This window comes from Vombatus ursinus, unplaced genomic scaffold, assembly GCF_900497805.2.
Source record: "Vombatus ursinus unplaced genomic scaffold, bare-nosed wombat genome assembly UNPS02001419.1, whole genome shotgun sequence".
NCBI classification, from domain to species: domain Eukaryota; kingdom Metazoa; phylum Chordata; class Mammalia; order Diprotodontia; family Vombatidae; genus Vombatus; species Vombatus ursinus.
Genome location: NW_020941197.1, coordinates 16,265,130 through 16,290,982, shown reverse-complemented (window position 1 = coordinate 16,290,982; position 25,853 = coordinate 16,265,130). Strand labels below are relative to the sequence as shown.

The following is a 25,853-nucleotide window of genomic DNA, read 5'->3' as shown; positions in this document are numbered from 1 at the left end:
AATTTTCTTCTGTTTTCTTAATAAAGTCGTCAAATAGCATGCTGTGCTTTATCACCTGCTATAAGTTTATCTTATCAATTAGAAATGCCATCAACTTCCAATTACCTGATAAGACAACAAAGGTGGGTGCTTAATGATACTTTGCATTTAATATACTGATCTAATAAGAGATGCCCCTCTACCAAAAACAGATTTTAAATTTCAATTAAAATCCTAAAACAAAGGCTAGCTCAAAATAAAGAGAACCGGTAGGTCAAGAGATTTATAAAAGGATATATCTTTTATGAGCACAACATGGTAAATAAATATTTCCAGTATCTACTTTCTTAATTTAGTGTCTATTACTTTCATGTAATGTATTTCCATATGGCATATTATAAATACCTTGCCTTTCATTTTTGAGAACTACAGTTATATCTGTAAAGAGTCTGATTTCTGAAGTTGAAGGACATAATCCCTTAATGAGTAGCTGTTTGGATGTCACCCCACGAAAGCTACAAAGCTGGAATACAGAGCAGCACTTCTGGTGACATCTCTTTATGATAATAATGACTAAGGCCTACAGTGTGCTTTTGCAAACATCTCACTGAATGCAACAGCTCTATGAGGTAAGTGCTATTATGATTCCCATTTTACAGATGAGGAAACTGAGGTTAAGTTAAGTGTGAAGTCCCAGAGTGAGGCAGCTATAAAGTGTATGTATTCATCCCCAAAGTGTTCTTTCTCAAATCTGATCTACGCATTTAGCCATGAAGCCTTTCCCTCACAAGTGGCACTGAATGTCTCATCAGGCATCCTATGCTTCCTCTCTATTTTCCAGAACCAACAAATACCAAAAAGAGTTAGGGCACAGCTGCTAGAAAATTAGTATCTAAGTCAAGAAGACCTGGGTTCAAGTTCTGCATCTAATTTACTTGTCCTGGGAACCTGGGTACCTCACTCAACCTCTGACTGCCCCCAGGAAGCTGCAGACAGTTGCTGTTCTGCATTGTTCAAGGGAGTTTCCTCCCCAGGGAATTCCCTACACTGGTGAAATCACAGGTGCAGAAAAAAAAAAAAAGTCATTTACAAGAATATAAACCTTGAAAATATCATCTGGAAACCCAGTTGAGGAATTTAAAAATTTAGTTTTGATCTATGCCCTGCACCACTCCTCACCAGTGAGTGAAATAGGTCAGAATAGAAAGATATGACCAGTGTAAATCATCACAGCTGCTCTTGCTTAAACTGAGAGATGGAGAGATAATCCTTCCTTCATAGCTGATTCCCTGAAGTTTTGCAGACCTAGAATTGTTTTGGTCTCCTTCAAATACTGAGCCACTCCTAGGTTTCTCTACCTTTTACAAAGATTAGACTCTTTAATAAGCCTATTATGCATTATAACATAACAATGCTATTTAATGTCTCAGAATTATCTTCTTTCATTTATCACTTCCACAAGATCTTGGGTTCCAAATTTTCTCCCCATCTCTCCCCTCCTCCCACCCCAAGATGGCCTAAGTTCTGAATACCCTTTCCCCCGATCTGCCCTCATTTCTATCTCCTCCATCACCCTTTCTCTTATCTCCTCTTCCTTCTGTTTTCCAGTAGGGCAGGATAGATTTCTTTACCCCATTGCCTGTATAACTTATTTTCCTGTTGCTTGTAAAAACAATTTTTAACATTTGTTTTTAAAACTTTGGATTCCAAATTCTCTCTTTTCCTCTCTACCCACCCACCATCATTGAGAAGTCAAGCAACTTGATACAGGTTATACATCTGTAGTCACGCAAAACACTTCCATAATAGCCATGTTGTAAAAAACGAACTATATTTCCTTTAATCCTATCCCACTCCCCATTTATTCTATTCTCTCTTTTGACACTGTCCCTCCTCAGAAGTGTTTGCTTCTAATTACTCCCTCCCCCAAACTACCCTCCCCTCTCTCATCCCCCTGATCTCTTATCCCCTTCCCCCCTTTTTTCCTATAGGGTTAGATAGATTTCCATACCGAATTGGGTGTGTATGTTATTCCCTCCTTAAGCCAAATCCACTGAAAATAAGATTCAGAATTATCTTACAAATGCTAAATCAAATGCTAAAACAAAACTTGAAGCCATGTTGGAACTTATCATTAACTTGCAGTTGCAATTATTTTCATAATACCAACAAATTGGTAATCAACTGGTAAGGAAATTCTCTAGTAAACAATAAAATAAATTTCAAGTTGTTATGTACAGTTTATTTACATTTAATTAAAATTTAATGCTTGATATTTTAAGTTTTCTGATCATATCCAGCCACAAAATCAGGGCCACCTAATGTTTTTGCTGCTGGTATTTTGGAATCAGGTAACACAGTATGGAGGAAATATCAATCAGCTCCTGCACTCTGCCAGACCTAAATCCCAACCTCAGCTCTGCCACTGGCTGTGGGACTTTTGGCCCTCATTTTCCCACCTGTGAAGTGCTAGAGTTGTACTGGTTCATTTCTAATATACCTTCTACCTCCAAAATACTGGTTCATTCTAATATGTTAAAATTCCTTTAAAAACATTATCAATCACCAAAAATAAAATAAGTATTAGGCTTCTTTGCTTAGGGGTTTTGAGGTAAGATTTCAAAAAATAAGGTCCTCTACCATATAGCAATTTTTATTGAAAATCCATCATGATACTTTTTTTTTTCTGAGAAAGAGGTACTTTCTTTGAGATATTGATGTAGATATACAGATATATACAGATATAGCTGAGATGTTCTGACATCTAAATATTAAGCCAGGTGCAGTGGATAGAGCACCAGCCCTGGAATCAGGAGGACCTGAGCTCATATCCGACCTCAGACACATAACACTCACTAGCCGTGTGACTTCAAGTCACTTAACTTCAATTGCCTCACCAAAAAATAAGTAAGTAAGTAAATAAATAAATAAATATTAAGCCAGGTTAAAGATCTCCCTTTCTGCAGGGTGCCAAATAAAAATTTTAATGTAAAGTAAATAGGAGAAAATTAAGTTATTTGAGCAAAACTTTTTATCATCTTGAATATCCATTAGCAAGCATTTGTGAAGAGAAGTGTATTTTCATATTGACTTCTGTTATGATTTCAGATATGTGTTTGTCAGAAAAAAAATCTGATCCTGATACATAATGTTGTCCTTGTAATCAAAGAGGATGAAAATGACATCATGATGTTGGGGTAAATGTACAGTATGTCCAACTGTGACTGATCAAACCAATACGAGCTCCAACTGTAACATAGGTGGAGCACAAATACTCTGTATGAACATTTGGGAAGGAGAGGTTTCTCAACAAAGGAATGTTAACACTAAGAAACATCCTACCTTTGTCAATGTACAATGCGTATTATTTCATTTTCATATACAATCTCTACAAAACAACAGAAATTAATTTGTTTCTTTGGATCAATATCGTGACCTAGACAAACACCCACGGATGTTACTAATGTGACTATTTCTAAATCTCAAAGGAGAAATTTCATTCCTGAAAGCCTCTCTTATATTGAGAACAGTTAAGTTGCACAATGGATAGAGCGCTGGGCCCAGACTGAGGCAGACCTCAGCTCAAATCCAGACACTTGCTAGCCGTGTGACTCTGGGCAAGTCACTTTACCTGTAGCGTTCATCTCAGTTTCTTCATCTATAAAATGAGGATAATAACAGCACCTCCCTCCCTCCCATGGTTGTTGTGAGGATCAAAATAGAGAAAAATTGTAAAGCACTAAGCATAACACCTGACCCATAGTAAGGGCTATATAAATATTAGCTATTCTTATTGTTGTTTATTCTGCCTCTAAATCCCAGTTTATCAAGATGTGGTATGCAATTTATAGAAAAGTATATAAGGGAAGGGGTCTAGGAGGAGGAGTCAGTTTTCTTTCCTATGCTTGTTTTTGACATTAACCATCCGGGTGACTTTGGGCAAATCATTTAATCATTCTGGACCTCACTGCATTATCTATAAAACAAAGAGGCTAGAATAAATAACCTTTAAAAATATACAGTATCATTGTATAGTAGATAAGGGCACTGAGCCTTGAGTTAGGAAGATCTAGGTTCAAATTCTGACTAGCTGTGTGATGCTTGGTACGTCATTTAACCTCTCTGTGGCTCAGTTTCCTCATCTTGGACCCACTGGTCTCTAAGATCACTTAGACCTGTAAATCTATGATCTTAATAGTGTATACACATATAAAGTATTATTATTTCTGGCCCCTTAAGCTCCAAAATTCTGATTCTTCATGCAAAGTTTATCAAATGGATGCCCCATACAATCCTGGCAAACTCAGCTAACTGAACAAATATATTTTAAGGAAAACTACAGGGCTACTTTCCATTCTCACTAACTCCATGAGGCTTAAATGTTTAAACAACTCCAACAGTTCTGTTGTTTTGCATATTTACCATATCTCTGAAAGGGAAAAAAGGCAACAAGAACTCAGGGGAAAAAGTCATTCCTGACTTATTCTGTGGGCAGAGCACTAGCCTCAGTTAGAAGGACTAAATCGTAATCTAGATACCATCCCTCAGAAGCCACTTAACCCTGCACAAACCACTTAATCTCTCTGACCCTCAAGTCTCCTCAACTGTAAAATGGGGATAAATAACATTGACCTTGCTTGCCTTTACCGGGATGTCAGAGGACCAAATACAATAATGTATTGTAAAGCTCTTTAAAAGATAGAGAACGCTCTGTAAGTACAAAGTATTAACATTTTTACTGCCCCTCTAAATGTGACAATCCTAAAAACAAATTTGATAACTTAGTGACTTACCTAGACAGGCAGAGAACAAATATGGTTCTAACCCTCATTCGGAAATCAACAGGCCTGAAGAGCCCGCAGAGATTTCTGAATCTTTTTAAAAAACCCTTCAATGCCAAAATAATCTGTGACTTACAGGGATAAAGGGGAACTTTCTCATGTTCATTGCAAGGCATCAGAGACGCACACATGCAAATGGTGTACTTGGTTTAGGAAATGCATTAAATAAGCAAGTGAAGCTAATCTTTAGGAAGTTAGGGAAGAGAGGTGGAAGTTACCTGACTATGTTTGCCAGAATCTCAGGAAGACACTTATTTGACTAATGTCTGAAAATAAGGGCTGAAAAATAATGGCATCATTCTCAGTAAATATTTATTAAATCCTCATTCGGTCATTCAGTAATGACTGACAAATTTGTTTTCTGAGGATAGAATGAGACATTCCCTCTACTTTTAAAAGAGGAAGGCTAAAGGAAGAAATACCAAGAAGTAAAGATAAAAGACAAATTACCTTTTATTCTTTGTAACTTGAATTCTAACTCTAATGATGTAAACTGCTAGATACTCATGGTATAAGGCAGGAGAGACTGAGATGGAGAAGGTAAGTGTGATCAGGAAAGAAATCAAACAGGGCCACTGCATACACCTTTTATTGATTGCCTATATAATGGTAATAAAATACACCTGATAAAGTCCTATGGAAATAAATATCTAACTAATTTTGCTGTAGTTTGTCACCAAGAGAACCTACTGAAACACTGTTGAGTCTTCAAACCACTTCTAAGAAGAGATTCTAGTATCTCTGTTCAGTCAGGTTCAGATTCACCTGTAGACCTCCAAACTCCTTCAGACCCATCACTACTCGGTATGTGCTTGGAACTATCCACACCCAAAATGTAGCACAAAATAAGGCAGCTAGTTGTAACAGCGGAGAGAGTGCCAGGCCTCGAGTCAGAAACACTCATCTCCCCAAATTTAAATCTGGCCTCAGACACTTACTAGCTATTTGACCCTGGCCAAGTCACTTAACCTGGTTTGCCTCAGTTTCCTCAACTGTAAACTAGAGAAGGAAATGGCAAACTACTCCAGTATCTATGCCAAGAAAACCTCAAATGAGGTCACAAAGAGTCAGATACGACTGAACAACAATTAATGACACCCTCCCCCCCAAGAGAGAAGTTACCAACAATGTCACTAATGCTAATAATCTCTAATCTGGACTCAGCACTTTGCTTGCCTGCCTGTACTCATGGCACCTGCCTGTACCAGTAGAATGTAAACTCCTTGAGCAAAGGAATTAGTTTTATTTTTCTTTGTAACCTCAGTATCTAGCACAATGCCTAACACATAATAGATATTCAATAAATGCTTTCTGAATTGTTATATAGATGTTCATCCCGCCATTTCTGGCCCGTGCTTCTTGTTATTCAGTGGTGTCTGATTTTTCGTGACCCCATCTGGGATTTTCTTGGCAAAGATACCAGAGTGGTTCGCCATTTCCTCCTCCAGCTCATTTCACAGATGAAGAAACTGAGGCAAACCGGGTTAAATGACTTGCCCAGGGTCACACAATTACTAAGTGTTGGAGGCCACATTTGAACTCAGAAAGCTAAATCTCCTGGTGCTCTAGCCACTTTGCCACCTAGCTGCCCTTGCTTGCCTCACCTTATAGCAATTACCATGCCCCCTCCCACTTAGTTGGGTTCTTGGTCCTACACAGTCTTGTCCTATGAGAGGCAGTATGGTATAATGGAAAGAGTCAGAATAACTTGAGTTCAAATCCCTCATCCAACATTAACTGGCTCTTTGGCCCTGGGAAATCTATTTCATCTGTCTTTGTACCAGTTTTCTCATTTCTAGAAAGGGAATTGTAAATATGCAATATAAACCTTACTGGGTTCTCATGAGGAAAATAGTTTGTAAACTTTAAAGTGCTATACAAAGGAGTTATTATCATAATAATCATCATTCCTACCACCCCAAACCTAGCACCTGAAGCAGTAAGACTCAAAGTACAGCATTACTTGATAAATTAGATCATTCATCAAATTGGTGCATAATAAAAGCATGAAGCTAGCACAAGTCCGGTCTGACTCAAATATACTGCATTGGTACAATCTACCTATTCTCTGAATATTGAAGTATGCCACTGTAAATCTCTGTACAAGTGAACCCCAATTTAATAATGCATAATTTATGAAAATCCAAACTTACTAAATAGTTAACCTACAGAGTAAATCAGCATTTAAAAAAGTCTTCACTTTACAGAGAAATAACTACTAGATTCCCTATGTTAGTAGCCCCACTATACATTCATTTCTGACAGTGAATGATTAGAAAGGGAAGAATTTAAAGTGTTATAAACCATTAACAACTAAAGATCAATTAGAAAGGGATATAAAACATTCTAAAATACATCAATAAGAAATATGATCCAATTTTAAAAATTTAAATTCTAAATAATTTTTCAGGAATAAATCAATCACATGAAGAAAGGTACAACTGCATTGATTATCCCCATTTCTGAAGCCCCACAATTTAGACTATCTACTATAGTAGCTAACAATATCTATCTACTGTAACAATTATACTATCTACTATAGTAGCTAACAATAGCTAATAATATTAGCATTGCCATTTCAACTATCTTGTTGTTATTCAGTCACGTCTGACTCTTTGTGAACCCATGGACCTGTCCATGGGGTTTTCTTGGCAAAGATAATGAAATGGTTTGTCATTTCCTTCTCCCATGGGTCCCCATTTTACAGATGAGGAACTGAGGCAAATAGTAGTTAAGTGACTTGCCCAAAGTGACACAGCTAGTAAGTATCTGAGGCTGGATTTGAACCCAGATATTCCTGACTCTATACCTGGTGCTCTATCCACTGCACCACTTAGCTGCCATCTATTACCATAGGTAATAATAATATTAGCATTTATACAGAGCTTTAAGGTTTGAAAAGCACTTTACAAATGTTATCTGATTTAATCCTCACAAACAACCATGGGAGGTAGGTTCTATGATTATCCCTATTTTACAGATAAGGAAACTGAGACAACTAGTAACTAACTAGAAAGTGTCTGTGCCCAGATCTGAATCGGTGTTTTCCTAATTCAAGATGTCTAACCATTTAGACATCTAGCTAATCAAACATATTAAATCTATTAGATTCAATTTGACAAACATTATTAAACACCTTTTATGTACAAGACATCTTGTTGGAGGAGAATCTTAAAATAACAGTGGGAGCTTATACGCACCTCACCCTTTGGGCAACTGTGTGACTGTAATAATGCAGTCCATTGCAGAAGATGATGTGCAGAAACTTGCCTGTTCCCTTCTATATTCATTTAAAATGCCCATGATACACGTTTAAATTATTCTTATAGGAATTTTATAGAGATAGGAAAGTAGGCATATGGGTCTCCCATGCATATGTTAAGATCATAAAAAACTCCTTGATAAACATAAGAGAAATGATTTTTTGTTTGGCAATATTCTAAATATTTATATCAAGTGAGGAATAAAACAAGAAGGCATATGCTTGCTAAAGGTTTTTGCTACTGTCATAGCGGATGTCCATGGCAGAGTCCATAAGGAGGAGGGATTCCCTATGGATGATGAGTATTACAGATGTTCCTGTTGGAGGATGGCATTGTGTTCATTATATCAAGTCCCTACAACACTACAAACTGCTTCTAAATGAGATCCAGAAGCACTATTCTACCCAAGTATCCACACAAAGAAAATCAAGCGGATAAAGAATGCCTATTGTCCAGACTGTGATGTGCAGCCAGATGAACAAGACATAGAGCTAGGCCAACATGACCAGGCACCTTCAAAGAGAAAATAGGCTGGGCCCAGAATTGAATAGGAGGGGAAAAAACTGGGTGGGACTTCATCTAGGAAACTGATCAGTGCTTTCAATGAACCCAGATTTCTCTCTAACACAGCAATCCATCTACGCTTTTAGCATGTAACTGTGAATCGTGGAATACCGCCATCTCTGAAGAATCAGAACTGCGAGTCACTCAAAGTGCAATGGAGAAATGCATGGTGGGTGTAAGTAGGCTAGAGCTTAATACCAACAATGAAATGTAGACAAAAAGCAGCATAAAAGAAATCATCAAAGAAATGCGCGACTGGAAAAGAAAAGTAGCAAGAATGTATTTGTATCAAGAGTGAGGTATGACAGCATGCCACACTGATCACGTCACAAGATGTAAGAGGACAGTCCCCGTGTATTGTGAGGACCTCCTGTGGAGGATTTATGGGGGGAACGGTGCCAAGAGGTGCAACAGATGCATGTATTGGTGGCAATCTGCACCAATGGTGTATTGACATATACTCAGTGCCTTGCAAGGTGTTTTGTATCTAAATTAACACTTCAACAGATCAATCAGGTGGAAACTCCTCCACTGATATAGATTACAACCCTTTTCTAATTAAGTTGATGACCTTAAGAGAGAGGTTAAGTGACTTGCCAATAGTTACAAGGCAGGCATCCTAGAAGGGATTCAAACCCAGCTCTCCCTGCCCCTAAGGCCAGTGCTCTTCTATACCACACTGCTTCTCAGGCACTGAAAATGCAAAGATGAAAAGGACACGATGTCTGTCCTCATTTCAGATGACCCACCTATGAAAGCAGAGGGAGCGACAATGTAGCCCAACTGATTTTCTGACATGCTGCTCAATCTTCACAACTTGTCATATCACTAATTACTAGCACTCCACGTATATCCACATGCTTGTACCTGTGCCTCAATGACCAAATGGCCAAAGCCTGTCTGTGCCCACTCTTAGCAAAGTTTCTAGCTGTTAAGAGAACTATTCCATCCTTCTCCATTGTCTATGAGTTGATACAGATGATTGTTGATACAGATGATAAAGTAACTAGTGTTACCATTTTTACAACTAAAATTATTGCTACATGTTATTCTATGAGAACAGTAAAAGTCCATTTAAAGAAATCATAAGGACAAATATCCATAGGAAAAGTTTCTAAAAGTACCCCCACCACCGACTGTCCCTTTAGGAAAGGGACAATATCTTATTAAAACTCTGTATCCCTGTCAGCACCTAACATATGGCCTGCACGTAGCAGGTGCAAAATAAATACATGTGAATTGAGCTAAACTTCACAAAGCTCATGGGAACTGATCAAAAGTTTAAATTTGATTTTTTTTTTGCCCCTTGATGCTAAATGACCCAAATGAAGGAAAGAGCAAAGAGAGGTTTCACAATTTATTTCTCCATCTCCTCCCCCTTTGATGTAAATGAAAGGGTCAGTATAGATGATGTTAGCTTTTGGAGAAATATTTTCCCAGATTGGGCACTTCTTTATGATTGGATTCATGAATGTATTTGTTTGTTATTAAAGCTCCCCCTGGCTCGGTATCTGGGACACTGAACACAATATTTTTAAAACAAAGTTGGACTCCAAACTGGGCTAGTATCCAGATAAAACCAGCCAAAAAAAGAGCTGCAAATAAAATCGGGTGAAAATGCACAAATGTCAAGATACAATAACCCAAACATAAATATATTAGCCACGACTTTGAAGAAGTCCTTATAGGAGCTACACTTCAGAGTAAGCGGAAATCGATTCAGCCATATCCAGACTAGTAAAAGAAAGTAAAGAGGACCACGTGGAAAGAAGGACTTCAGTAATAATGATGATGATGATGACGACAATAGCTAACATTTATACAGTGCTTTATGATTTGCAAATGTTTTTTATAAATATTATAACATTTTGTCCTCATAACAACCTTAGGAGGTAGATACAATTGTCCTTGTTTTAAAGATAAGGACATTGAGGCTGATACAAGTGGCTTATACAGGGTCACAGAGTGAGTAAATGTCTGAAGCTGATTATGAATTCACATCTTCCTGACTCCAGGTTCAGTGTTCTATGTACCGTAACACCTACCTGGCTCATGACAGTACTGTTAACTTGGAGGGAAGGCAGATTTTTGCTGAGTCAAAAAAATGAAATATAATTTTAAAAAATAAAAAAAAAGTAGAGAGGGCCACAGGTGTGAATGTTTCATTCATTTTCAGATGAGGTCACTGTACTCTTAGTTTTGCTTAACTGCTTTAATTTGTTACAAGACAGTATACATGGGATAGGGGTCTTCTGGAAATGTTTGTAATGTAAAAATAAAATGCATCCATAAGAGTAAAAAACCATAGTTAGCCTTCCCATTACCTCCAAGATAAAATGATAAACTCCATTTAGCTTTTAAAGCTCTTCACAACTTAGCCCTAACTCAGCCTTGTTCCAGGGCCGTTGCTCCTCCCAATGCTAACTGGCCTTGTCTCTGTTCCCCACATGACATTCCATGTGTCAACTCTGTTTCTTTGTACAGGATGTCTCACATGCCTGGAATGTACTCCCTCTTTACCTCGTCCCCCTCAGAGTCCGGCTCCTCTTCCATGAAACGACAGGTCAAGCACTATGACCTGTAGGAAGCCTTTCTTGATCCCCCAAACTCGAGTAACCCCTTTGCTAGTGACCTTGCATTTAACTATCTATATTTTATTTATTTATTATTAACTATATATTTAACTCTATGTATTTGTACTTGTTAATTTTATATTTCTGCCATATGTTTACATATAGACTTCTCTCTCTCTCCTTAAAATGTACAATTCTTGTGAGTAGGGATTCTTTCTGTTTATATCCCTGATTCCTAACTGTATAGGCCCAAATATTTGGTTCAGAGGTGTCATATTAAATACATTTTTAACATTATTTAGCAGATTTGTTATCCCCTTTAAAGAACTGCAATAAAATACTTTTTCTTCATCTTTATTCACATTACCAAGGTAAAGTGTGACTTTTTGTGGCAATAAATGTAAATTAAGCCACACGTGTTGATAGAACTAATTTAATGGAAAGCACTTACAAATGCCTGTAAAATTTTGTAAAAATCTTAGCAGAAAATAGCACGGAAGACTTTTATATATATATATGTCTCCCCCAAGTCAAACAGAGCCACTAGGGTTTAAATAAAACAAAGTTAGGAACAGATGCATACTTTTAAAAAAAAATCATCCCATTGTCCAGACCAAATCTTTCCTAGAGATCCATGCAGTGGCAGTCAGGGTAAATACAGAGCTATAACAGACCACATCCCATATAATAAAGTTTATATGCATTTCTACATCTCAACAACATTTACAGAAGTACTTAACGGAGTGTATGTTCTCCATTATGTGTGACTCAAGGAAAATTCAGGAGTAGGATGAAATTTGAATATATTAAAAAGGTTAAGAGTTTCAATGTCTCAAACTATCTGAGAACAATATAAAGTAAAAGTGGGGGAGGGGTAAATACTCACAATCTAATTAAGCTCCTGGTCCCTGAACTAATCTTTGTAAAACATCTTTATTTGTCCAATTGCATGGCTCTGAAAGCGTGTTCATTTTAGAATCATCATTCATAAAAACTACTTTCCAAAAATAGATAAAGGAAAACTATATCTTGTTCCATGAATCAGCAAGAAGGAAAGTGGGAAATAAAGTGCATTAAGGAAAAAAAAAATCACAGACAAGGAAGACGGACTTTTTTGTCTCCTAAATCTGCACTTGATTCTGATGATGACAAATCAGAAAAGACAAAATAAATTTAATTTCAGTGGACTAGGGGCCTCAGTGACAGTACAAAACAGTGGCATGTTACTTTGTATTATTAAAATGATTTATGTACTTGTGTCCAAAAATACACTTCATAAAATATTATCTACCAAACATATTTGTGGAGAATGTCATCTATACAGTGATTTAGAAATCCCTGCAAAACATTTTCAGTACTGATGAACTTTTGGCTTGAACATATACTGCTAATGAGAAGTAAAAAAATAAACTTAATATTCTCTTATTTCTAATAACTGACTACTTTTACAAATAAATATAGCAGAAAATTATTTTATAGCAACATTCATGTATCATTCAATTATTCTAGTCTCAGGTAATCATGCTCATCAATTTTATCATACACAGATGACAGAATATTAGCTAGGAAATAACTCCACAAAAAAAAATGGTTCTTTTATAGTAGTGTGCCAGTGTAATCAATAAATATTAAGATGATATGTTATTATTGAGACGTTTTTATCTAGTAGTACCAACTAGGAAGAGTTGGGCACCTCATTTGCTACCTGGTACCTAACTCAGTTCATAACCTACAAAAAGGGTCTTCAGAAATTCTCACTAATGGGAGAATTTCTCTATTCCTTTCCTTAGAAAAGCATCTGGATGTTAACAGCTTTCTAGCTCCATCAATTCTTTCTGGTAAAATTCCCAATATCAAAATGAGAAGGACCTCTATTACAAAAAGAAAAAAATTATTTGGAGGAATATCTATTGGTATAGAAAGCCAAACACTAAAAGAGTATTTTGTCACACCTCCCTAAGAAGTATAGAGAGACACACTCTCAGCATGAGATTTTTTAAATAAATCACATTAGATACAACTCCTAAGAAACTTTTCAATCTTTCCATCATTCTAATAACAAAACTATACAAATACTGCTTTTATCTTAGTCCATTTCAGGAAAATTCATAAAGATTACTGGCATCTTTAGTCATTCTGGCCTTAAAATCCCAGCTGCAAAACATACTTGCTAGGAATTCTGCAAGAATCAAATTCACATTAAAACAATTTTAGCATCAAGGTGGAATTTAAGTTTATGTTTTAGTTGTTACCTATATATCTATCCCTAAAAATCAATTAGGAGTGAAAAGGTAAACTACAAATATCAATACTCACAAATATTTACAGGGCATATCAATGCAGCAAATTCATCAAGACAACAAGAGATTTTATATGGATACATGTGAATCTAGATGTATATCACTAGCTCACTATGCAGATAATTCCAAGAGCAACCAAAACTTGACAATTGGATAGGGAGAATTATTTTCTCATTTCGTTACATTTCCCAAGTGCCCTTTGTTGTCAATAGGAATTTCATCCACACTCAGATAGCTTTGGGAGGTGGAAATAAAATTTAGAAATGATTCAGCGTTTTGAAAATGCCGTAAGAAACCATACTGCTAACCTAAGAGTTGATGACCTACTCAATCTACTACTAGAATCTCAATCAAAGGAGTTTTTGAAAGACAGTCCCACTGACCAGAAATGAAAAAGAAATAATTTTGCACACCTGCTCAACTATATTCTAGCAATTGCAATCTATTACTTAGTTTTTATTTGAATCGATTCTTAATATAACAATGCCCAGATCCTCATCTATAATTCTATCTCAATAAATTCCATAAGCAACATAATTTATATCATCTATAATTTTTAAAAATTTTCTATATAATCATTTTTTCCTTTATGCTTATTCTTCTTTTCTATTTTCTCTTGAGGAATTAAGACAAAAGGGAAAGTTCTAGGCAGACAATTCAACATGACTTTCTTAAAGAGAAAAGTGATGAGAACCTTCATAGAAAACATCATTAAAGACAAAAAAAATATGAACTAGAAAGATACTTAATCTATATTCATGTTCCCATAGATAGAGTTACTTTTTTTTCTTTTTCTTGCTTTTTGATGAGGCAATTGGGGTTAAGTGACTTGTCCAGGGTCACACAGCTATTAAGTGTTATGTGTCTGAGGCTGGATTTGCACTCGGGTCCTCCTGACTCCAGGGCTGGTACTCTATCCACTGCGTCACCTAGCTGCCCCCTACAGTGACTTTTTATACTTAGTTTCCTGATGGAATAGGAGAAATACTCAGATGCACTGGATAACATTATTTGAACAGTATGACAGTGCTATTAAGAACCCTAACTTTGGGATTTCTTGCCTTTTTAAGCTTTCCACTTTTCCACATAAGACATCTTTTAGCTTCTCTTCTTCTATCCTTCATAATCTGTTCAGCATTCTTCATATTCCACTCTACTTGAATTCAACAACTACACAGTAAATAAACGTAGAATCGAACTGAATTTAACTGAATCTTACCCCTGGATCTACCTTTTTAGTCATTATAATATCCAACATTTATTGAGTTTCTATTCTAATCAAGGCTTTTTGCTAATTAATAAGGGAGATGTAGTAAAATATAAATTACTTGAGGGCAGGGATTGCTTTCATTTTTGTCATGGTATCTCTAGTGCCTAGCGCAATGCCTTGCAGGGTAGGAAGTTAATTAGGGCTTGATGAGTTGACTGAATATGCTATAATCCTAGGCCTCAAGGAGTTTGCAGGATAAGTAGGGACAATATAATATAAACAAATAGCTGTGACATAAGATAGTATGTGCTACAATGGGAAAAAATAGGATTGTGTTCAAACCCAGCTTATCCCTCTTTACTGCCTCACTTCATCTACATAATCTTTTTATTTCCCCTTTATGAATTACATGTCCTCTGGTATTATCTACAATTCTTAAGGTCTGTCTGTTTGGGGTTTGTTGTTTTTGTTTGTTTTTTAAATCAAGTTTTGTATATCCTGTTGAGGATTAAGCTCTCATACATCTTCCTTTCTTTCCTCCCTACTTCATTCATTTTATCCAACAAACACTTATTAAGCACCTGCTATCCTAGGAAAGACACAAAATACTATACTAAGAGGTCTCACTGTGAATACAGCACAGGAGTTGGATTTAAGAAGACCTGAAGTCAAATCTGGCCTCAGACACTTACTAGATATATGACTTTGAGCAAATCATTTAACCCCTGTTTGCCTCAGTTTCCTCATCTGTAAAATATAGATAATAACAGCACTCATGCTGTGTGGATAAAATGGGGTATTTTAGAAATGCTTTGCAAACCTTCAAGTACTACTTAAATATTTATTATTATTATTTATTATATCAACACCCCCTGCCTTACAGCTAAACTCCTTGGGGAAAAAAAGCCATCTATACTTAGCCTCTATTTCCCTTCCTCTTGTATTATTTCTAAACCCATTCCAACCTAGCTTCAAGACTCATCACTCACTGAACTGTTCTCTGCAAGATGACCCACAAATTGAAATTGCCAAATCCATCAGACTTCTTTCATGCTATGCAACATTTAACACGACCACTCTTGCCCTCCTGGAAATACTCTCACCTTTTTGGGTTCCACATGGATATAAAAGGGAACATGAAGACATATGGCCATTCAGTCCAACTCTCTCATTTTACATATGGGGAAAATGAGGCCTAGAAAGATGGTAAGATGCAGGATTTGAACACAGGTCACAGATCCTCTGAATTCATGGTTCTCTCTTGGTTCTTGGAGGTGGAAATAAAATTTAGAAATGATTCAGTGTTTTGAAAATGCCATAAGAAACCATACTGCTAACATGAGAGTTGATGACCTACTCAATCTACTACGAGAATCTCAATCAAAGGTGTTAAAGTTTTTGAAAGACAGTCCCATTGACCAGAAATGAAAAAGAAATAATTGTGCACACCTGCTCAACTATAATCTAACAATTTCAATCTATTAATTAGTTTTTATTTGAATCGATTCTTAATATAATAATGCCCAGATACTCATCTATAATTCCATCTCAATAAATTCTTTGTCGTTGTTGTTGTTTGTTGTTGTTGTATAATCACTGATGTCCCACCTCCTAACTTTGGGCTCCCTCTCATCCTTCTTGGCAACTTCATCAGCTCCCAAGGGTTCAACTCTGATCTCTACGCACCACACAGATCCATACACCCAGCCCTAGTCTCTGCCCTTCCCGAAGTTCATTTCTGCATTTTTTGTTGTTTGCTGTTGAGTCATTTCAGTCACGTCCGACTCTGTGACCCCATTTGGGTTTTTCTTGGCAAAGACACTGGAGTGGTTTGCCAGTTCTTTCTCCAACTCATTTTACAGATGAGGAAACTGAGGCAAACAGGTATAAGTGACTTGCTCAGGGTCACATAGCTATTAAGTTTCTGAGGCCACATTTGAACTCAGGTCCTCCTAACTCCAGATCTGCCACTCTATCCACTGCACCACCTAGCTGCCCTAATGTATTTCTGCATTACCAACTGCCTACTGAATATCTATCATTGAATATATAAAACCAAATTTTTTAACTTTTCCCCCAAACCTACCCTTCTTCCAAACTAACCTATTTCAGTCAAGGGTACCAGTATCTTTCCAGTTCCGGTTTGCAAGCTTGGACTCATCCTCAACTCTCTGCATTGCTCCTTCTCTTACCAAGTCTTTTCAAACATACCTTTAGAATATTAACAACCATTCACCTCTGTCCAGTCACAAGGCTACCACCCCGATTCCAGACTTCATCACCTCTTGCCTTTAATATTGAAGTAGTCTGCTAACTGCTCTTGCCTTCAAACTTTCTCCACTCAACTTCTAAAGTGAAATTACTAACACCTGAGGCAGTTAGGTGTTCGTTGACAGTCCTCCACTACTATCTCTTGAATAGAACAGAAACACCTCTATTTGGCATTTAAAGCCCTGCCTACCCTTGTCCTTCCCTAAATTTCCAGTATTCTCATGCTTTCTTCCCACTACCTGCTGTTCCTCACACACACCACTTCGTCTCAGTTCCATGGCTTTTCACCGTTATTCCACATGCCTGGCATGCTCTCCCTCCCAGCTCTCTGGCTTCCTTACAGCATTAGCTCAAGTTCCTACTGTTTCTACAAAAGACCTTTCCTGGTCCTACTTCCACCTCCCCTCCATGAGTGATTTCCCATTGACAGTAACTTCCATTTACACTGTACATATACATGTACCTGGTCACCTCCGTTAGAATGTGACTTCCTGAAAGGTGGAAACCACATTTTTGCCTTTCTTTCAATCTCCAGTACTTAACACAGTGTACGTGGCACATAGAATGCACTTACTCCAACCTATCTTTCCAACTACCCCTCATGCAGTTTATACGCTAATCAAATTGGCTTACTTACTGTTCCCCGTACATGGTATCCCATGTCCTACCTCCATTCCTGTACAACACAGCCCTCACCTAGGCCTCACACGTACTTTCTTGGCCTCTGTCTCCTAGAAAGTCTAGCTTTCTTCAATGTTTAGTTCAAGCATAGTCCCCTACCATAGGCCTTCCTGATCCATCATTGCAGTTTACCACCTAAAATCATTTTGTATTTACTTTGTATACTTTTGTATTGACCCATCTGTGGATATACTTTCTCTCCTCAGTAAAATGTAAGCTCCTTGAGGGAAGCCATATGTGTTTGTTTCTATGTTCTAGCACCTAGCACAGTGTATTATACATGGCAGACAGTTAATGATTGATGAATGAATGAATGAATAAAAAGATAAGATAAAATACCTCCCATCATTGGGCCTTATGGTCTATTTAGGGGTATAAGACAAAAATTGACAACTTTAATATACAAAATTATATAAAAAGTACATTCAAGAGTTACAAGATATCAAAATGATTTGTGGGCATCTCATATTCAATGCAAAAGAAGAAAAATGTGGTTTTCTCTATGTGCCTGCTAAAATAAATGCATCTAATTCTTTGATTTGATTCTCTTATTAAAAGCTTCACCTCAGGTCTATATTTGATTACTCATTTCATTGCCTGACAAATTATTTGATATATGCTCCCAAGTCTCTTGTTTTATAAAATGTTCACAAGATTACACTTTTTGCTTTCCGATTTTCATTTTGGCTTTCCATATACTTTTCACTTTCTGATACTATGTAACTACTTAAATATTTCATCTTTCTTGCTTTTTAATAGCTTATTTGTTTATGGTGATTTTAAAACTAAAAATCATCTGCATATGTAGGTATGTAAATGTTTTATTGCCAATGTTGATTCTTTCCCTCCAATTTCTCTTCTGTTGATGAACATGTTAAAAATGTATACAATTCTTTGCTAGAGGCATTTGCTTATATTTCTTCATAGCTATTATTTCAGTACTTATGATGCTTTTTTCTTCAAATTCAAATGAAAACATACTACTGTATATCCATGGAGATTTCCTGAATATATCTTTGCACTGGAATTTTTAGGGAGTGATACTCTCAAAAGTCTAACACTTAAGAAGTACCCATGAACATTCATTGACAAAACAGAGGAAAAAACGGTATTTTTTTCGGAACAAGTTTCCTTTTGTTTATTTTTAAACACACTGAACCTGACTCTAACTCCTTGCATGGAGTGAAAGGTAATGAAAATGAGAGGAAAGATTTTAGCTAAGACATTTGGAAAGTACTTATAGGCCATGTGAACTTCAACAAAGACTTTCAAAAGTAAATATTGAATGATGGAGTGCCAAAGGATGGTTTTGGCATTAACATTATAATTCAAGAGAAAAAAAGAATCTGCTTCATAAGTTCAGGATCTATTTAAGTTAAAAATATAATTTTAAAACTTTAAAGGTAGCTATTCCTCACAGATGGCAATGTAAATGCCCAAATGAAGCTAATGGATTTTGGTTATTTAAGAATTTCAACATTCTCTTACATTTTTCTTCCTTTTAGAAACAAGCATCATGGAAAAGATTTCTTTTATATTTTAAGGAATATTCATATTTGGGAGAAGTTTATTTTCTGAACACTTTAATGGAAGTAATGATTAGAAGCTTTTAAAATTCTACTGTAGTGACTAACATGACAGAAATTACTGTTCATAATTTAATCCACTGTAAAACATGATATTAGCACCTTAACATGTATAAGAACAAAGTCTACTTTAAGAAGACTTAGGTTAATGATTAGTACTGGCAATTAATTTTCAAATTCTATATAAAATAACATTTATTAATACTCTAGATGACAGGTAAGTTTTTATAAACTGTGAAACACTATTTCAAATTGTTTCCCTTTATTTGTAACTCTTTTTAGAAAACACAATCAATTACATAGTTACTTATGACACCCCCCCCCAAAAAAATTACTTGAACAAGATAGTTCTTATATAGCCCATATTTTGACTTTAATGTCTAATGAAATCTCCTATCTATCTTGGTGAAATTCTGAATAATGATGAAAGATAGCGAGATTAAAAGTGCTAAGTAACTTTTTAAATCATAAGTGAAAGCCAGGATATATTTTGGAATCCATATACTTTTTCACTTGAGTTTCCTCCCCCTCCCCCAACTTCAATCAATCAACCAACAAAAATCTATTAAGTACTGGTGATTTACCTGGCCCCGTGCTAAATACTAAGGAGAAGGGCAAAAACAATTTCTCCCTCCACTCCCACCCCAGGAGCTTATGTACGAATCTAGAAGACAACATGTAAATAAATTAGAACTTACAAAACACATATCAAGTAGATGGAAAGTCATCTTAGGAAAGAAGACTACCTATAGGCTATACGGGGCCAACTATAAAGAGAAAAGTAAAAAAAAAAAACAAAAAACAAAAAACTGGGCCCTAAACTAATGAAATAGGGAGAGTATCTGATCATTTAAAAAATAGCAATGAAGTCTTGGGTGAAAGGTTCCCTAACATTGACAGAATGCCTTTAAAAACACTGCACAAAGAGATATCAGATACAAATCTATTTTTTCATAAATTGAAATTAAACTTAAGATGTATATAAAGATCATACTTTTAGTAATCAATATAGAGATGCAGAATATTTTCTGACCAATAGTTTAGTCATTAATTTGGAAAATTCTTCATTATGCAGAAGCAATTAAACATCTTTACTAAACTTCTAGTAAAGACTACAATTGGTTCATCATTACTGGGATAAATGTATTTTAGATATAACCAACATAATGAAGAGGGTCTTAAGTTCATGCCATAAGAAGACAAATTGAAGGAACTAGCAATTTTAAAACTGGAAAAGAGAAGACTTAGGGAACAATATCCAAAAGGTGACATGGGTAGAGACTATAGAGGCAGATTTTTCCTTAATGTAAAGAAAAACTTCCTACTAAATGGAGCTATCTAATAAATGGAGTAAGTGTCCTCAGGAAGTAGGAGGTTGCTTTTCACTACCTGTCTTCAAGAAAAAGCTGAATGACTTGTATACACTATAGAGGGGGTCCTTACTCATATATGGAGCTAGATTAGTTGGCCTCAGAGGTTCCTTCCAATTCTTGGATTCTCTGAAGTCTATAATTCATTGAGTCCTTTTTAGATCATTGTTATATCTCATCACAAGTGCTGCTATTCTGAATTCAAAGCTCATATTTGTTCTTTTAAAATCTTTTCTGATGAGCTACTTATTTGATATTCTAGAGAAATGGAATATTTCATCCAGATAGTTTTTATTCAATAAATTAATGATCTGCATATTCATGTCTGAGATGGTCAAATATACTTCTACTGAGAAAAGAACTCATATTAAAAGTTAGCTAAAGTGAAAAAAAAATCCTAAGTCTCACATATACAAATGTGATGTCTTTTAGTAACCAGGAATACACTCTCAATACTCCAGCCCTATGTTCAAAAGTTGCTGTCCTTTGAAATAGGCTTTTAAAAATCAAGGATGCAGAAACCATCATTTTTGGGTTGTTGTTTTTTTTAACCAACTTTTACCACTGATTATATTAAATTATTCACCATTTGTCATTCCACAACATTTCATTGTATTGTGAACATGGGTTTGCAGTGCACAGACCTTATGACCTACAAAAACCAGCAATAATGTCACCATTATTTTGCTGTTAGATAAAGGCTATTAGAAAACCCAATCTTTGAAAACAGTTTTTCTTAACACTAAGACACAAAGTTTCACTGGCATACACAAAGTTCTGGAAGCTAAGTAATGAAGCAAGATAGGCCACAGATTTTTCCTTCCTAAAGAACTGAGCTCAAAATCTCCTTTTGATTGACAAAATCTCACTTCTTTCTCCACTCTAGGGGGTTATAAACTACCAAACTCTGTCTTACAGTTTTGAGGAACTACTTATCTCCATTTAACCACAACTTAAAGATAATATAGTCTCCTATGCTATTATTTAGGATGAGTTGGAGGAGGAATAGATTTATAATCAAGTTCTTTAGCAACTGGGATGACTATATTAACTTAAAATATTCAATGAATCCTTAACTTTCACATTGTACTACTATAACTCGGCCACTAGAAACTTGCAGCCAACCACCTACTGCTTCTTCTCTTTGGTGAGAAAGTAGGGATGACAGATGCTTCAAAAATATATATAACCTCAAAGTTGGGTTTGTTTGTTTTTTTAACACATTGCCCCAAAGTTTGAAACTTCTCCAAATACACAGTATGTGAGGTAAGTTCCAATAATATGGTCACCTGCATTTGCTTTTCAATACACTGTTCTATCTAGATGAACTATTTTTCATAAATATAGCTACTTTCACAAATGACATAGATTACCTAGAAAGAGGGACGGGGTGGATGATGCACTGTGCAAATGTCAATCACTACAGTAATACAGATCCTGTACAAATTACTTCTTTGAGTTTTGGGGGAGTTCTGGAGAATCATCAAATAGAAATTTTACCAACAGTTTCAACTGATGGCCTCCTGTCTTTCAGAAGTGTTATCTGAATTTAAGAAGTTAATTTAAGATATTTAAGTCTTTCCATATCCTACTCATTCACCTATTGTGCTAAAAGTTTCTCAATTTAATTGCTTATTTGCATATAATCAAGGTTTCAATAGATGTTTAAATTTTTTTTAAACTTGCTCCAGGGAAGGGAGAATAGAACATAACATTTAAAGTCACCATCTTTAAAAAATTCCCACCCCCAAAGTGCTGAACCTTAAGCATCATAAATTAACATCCACTGGGGGAACATAGGACAGACATGCCTCTTGGGGATGTTAAAATCTGACAAAGCATCTTCCTACAAGAAACTATTAAGAACCCTCATTTTATTATTAATAATCACTCTCTCTTCCTGTATGAACAGTTTGCATACTTACCTAGGAAGGCAAATGGAAATTACAGGCAGGGGAAGAAGAAGCTGTCTCGAAGCCTTTGTCATGTGATAGTGACCTATAAAGTATCAAATAAAGGCAGATCATCAGTATACCATCATTTTGCAATATCTCCGAATCGACACAATATCAACAGTGAAGAAGCCCCCAAAACTCAAGGCTTGCTTCTTAAAGGAGGTTCTTATTAAACAGCAAGCGACCTTCCTTCTCCAGGGAAAAAGAAATCATAGGCAGCAAGGGAAAAGATGCACTAACGTCTCCAAAGGGCACAGGGGCTATGTAAGACCAACAATCATTTGTTGGTATCTAGCTGGTTTCCACCACCCTGATTCCCCTCCCCCTTTCTCTCCATTCCTCTACTTCCCATATGTACAAAGCAGAAAGTTGATCCATTTTGCCAACGCAAAACCTCCCCGCGATCATTCATCAACTTGCCCAAGTGACCACCACCACCGAGGATAAATAAACCAGAAACAGAATCATAGCAATCGATAGCTAGCCCCAAGACTGCGCCGTCCACAGAAGCTGTAGGTTGCAACGTTGTGCCTCACAGTTGTTCAGGTAACGACTGCCCATTCCCCAGCAGACCTGAGCAGCTACAACAGTCGTCAAAACGCCAACTCTTCCCCCCACCCCCATCGCAATCCACGGATTAGAGATCTGAATCGAGCAAGGAAAACACATTCGCCAAAATCGTGGCAAGTGCAGGGCCATCGGGGTCTGCTAGGTTGGGATTGAGGGGAAGTATTAAAATGGAGAGAGATCTAACCCAGGCTTTGTTGCTGGTCACCATCAAGTTTGCATCTTAGTACAAAATGTCGATCTTAAAGGCTGACAAGACAGAGGCAGAGACAGAGAGAGAAAGAGAAACAGAATAGAGTCCATCTTGCTTTGGGGAAGAGGAAAAAAATGAAGTGCAAATCTCACTCCCGGCGTAAAAGTCTGCAAAACACCTTTCAATGAGGAAGAGGCAACGAGTGGGGTCTCCCCCTTCTCTCCGCCTTCTCAAACGACATGTCGGGAATCAAACTGGCTGTGATCAGGGCAGAAAACACCTCCTCCTACTCCTCCTCCTCCTCCTCTTCCTCCTCCTCCTCCTCCTCCTCCCCGCGGGCCCCGGCGATGATCCCGCCGCCACCGCTGCTGCTGCTGCTGCTGCTGCTGCCGCTGCTGCCGCTGCTGCCTCTACTGCCACCGGGGAGGTGGTGCTGCTTCTAGAACCACATGAGCGATACCATTCCCTGCTTGGACCATCCCTATACAGCGCATGTGATAATGTGGGGCTGGGGGAGGAGTGCCCCCACAGTGCGGGGGTGGGGTGTGCGGGCGCGGTGCTGTTCACTGGTGAGAATTAAAAGACCAGGAGGAATGCTCCTGGGGAGGTTATCATAAAAGTAGGGACAGGGAAGGCGGTGGTAGTGGTGCGCTGTTGGTGGAGGGAGGAGGAGGAGAAGGACAAGTTCCCTCCTCCCCCCCACACTCCCAGACTAGGTTAATCTAAAGGGAAGGGGAAAACGCCTCTCCCCGTGCGATTATCCAGATGGGGAAAGTACCCGTCTATGTTAGCTCAGATCGGGGAAGGTAGGTAACCCCGTGTGTGGATCTGGGAGAAGTGAACTGAACGTGTCATTAGTAGGACAGGCAATGGTTTCAAAGCCCCAGGCCAGTGACCATCAGCAGGAGCAAAGCTTGTTTCGTCCCCATCCCCCACACCCTCCACCCACCTTCCCTCACTTCTCCCCCCCCAACCCAACCTCCACCCCACCTCTCGAAACTTTTAAACTAGATCCGCCTGGACTAATTTGTCCTCAGACACTTAAAATATTGACTAGACCCTGCACACTGCGAGGGAAGGAGAATGCACGCTTTATTTTTTTCCCCTTTCTACAGAAAGGAAAGCAAAAAATAGCTTCTCTCTCCGTCTCTCTCTCCACCCCCCCCCTCTGTCGTACATGTTGTGTCTTAGCTTTTTTTGCATCGTTTCATTTTTACCTTCCTCATTTAGCTAAAACGATTACAGATATTTCACACATAAAAGTGTCACATATCCCCGAATTAATGATCTTTGTAAATTACAGGACTTGGGTTTTCTCAGTCATGTAAGTTTCATACAATACCCCCCAAAAAAATTTTTTTGAGAGCGAGCGAGGGAGAAGAGGTGGATAAGGAAAAGAAAGCTCGGGTCTGATTTCTGTAATTTACTAGCGACCCGGATCACAGCAAATAACAGTGTAACACGAATGTGGCCTCTGAGAGCTGAGAAACCCTTGCTAAAGGCATCAGCCCCATCCCTGGATAAATGATCTCCAAGTTTTCTGTCATCGCGACCATGCAATGTCATAACTTACCTTCAGAAATAAGACTTTAAACAGCGAAGGCCTTCCTCCTCCTCCCCCCCACCCCCACCCCCAGCCTCGCTCTCTCCACCTTAAACTTATTGACACAACATAATCCCACATTCATGCAAAATCCTGACACAGCCTCTCTCCTCCTCTTCCCCCTCCTCTCTCCCTCTTCTCTCTCTCTCCCTCTCTTTCCTTCCTCCCGGCTGTTCTCGCACTGAAACACCACTTTCTCTACTAACTGCACGTTTGCTTAAGGGTGGAGGGTGAGAGGGCATTAGATCTGCGGAGCCGGAAAACCCAAATCTCCAACTCTCAAGATGAACGAACAACTAAGCTGCTTTTTCCTGGTCACCAAACCAAGAAAAATAAATAAATAAACTGGGGGGGGGACCCCCCATGTTAATAATACCTTCTTCTAATTCCCTCTGACCCCTCTCCCCCCTCCCCCTCCTTCCTCGTCCTCCCGTTCCCTCCCCTCCCAAACCATGAACCAACCTTCAGATAAACGCACTTTCCCCCGTAATGAAGTTTGGGGGCTTCATGGGCAGCCACAATTTGCCAGTCAGTGTGGTGGTTCTGTTGTTGTTTTTCCTCCTCCTCTTCCTCCTCCTCCTCCTCCTCGTCCTCCTCCTCCTCCTCCTCGTCCTCCTACTCCTAGTCCTCCTCCTCCTCTTCCTCCTCCCTCTCCTCCTCCTCCCGGGTCTGCTTCGCTCTCCCTTTTTGCCCCTCTCTCCACTGCTGCTGCCTGTGTGGTGAGAGGTACTGGTTTCAAACGCAGCCTGGCACTGGCTGGCCTACTATTCCCCCCCTCCCTCCCCAACCTCTTGCATGCATTGCATTGCATTCACCTCTCCCCCTCCTGCCCCAAGGGGAACAGAAGAGAGGCGAACATCTCCCCCGAACCTCTCCCAATCCAAAGTTTTCGTGTGG

General features: G+C 37.9%; 1 protein-coding gene across 1 annotated transcript in view; it reads right to left on the bottom strand.

Moving 5' to 3' along the window:
* Positions 1-25,515, bottom strand: part of BBX (BBX, HMG-box containing) — a 348,489-nt gene extending 322,974 nt beyond the window's left edge. Inside the window, exons 1-2 of the mRNA XM_027867261.1 lie at positions 25,419-25,515; positions 22,564-22,636 (exon numbers count right to left, since the gene is read on the bottom strand). The gene's annotated coding sequence lies outside the window, so the exon portion shown is untranslated. The remainder of the gene's footprint in view (positions 1-22,563; positions 22,637-25,418) is intronic.
* Positions 25,516-25,853: the final 338 nt, after the last annotated feature.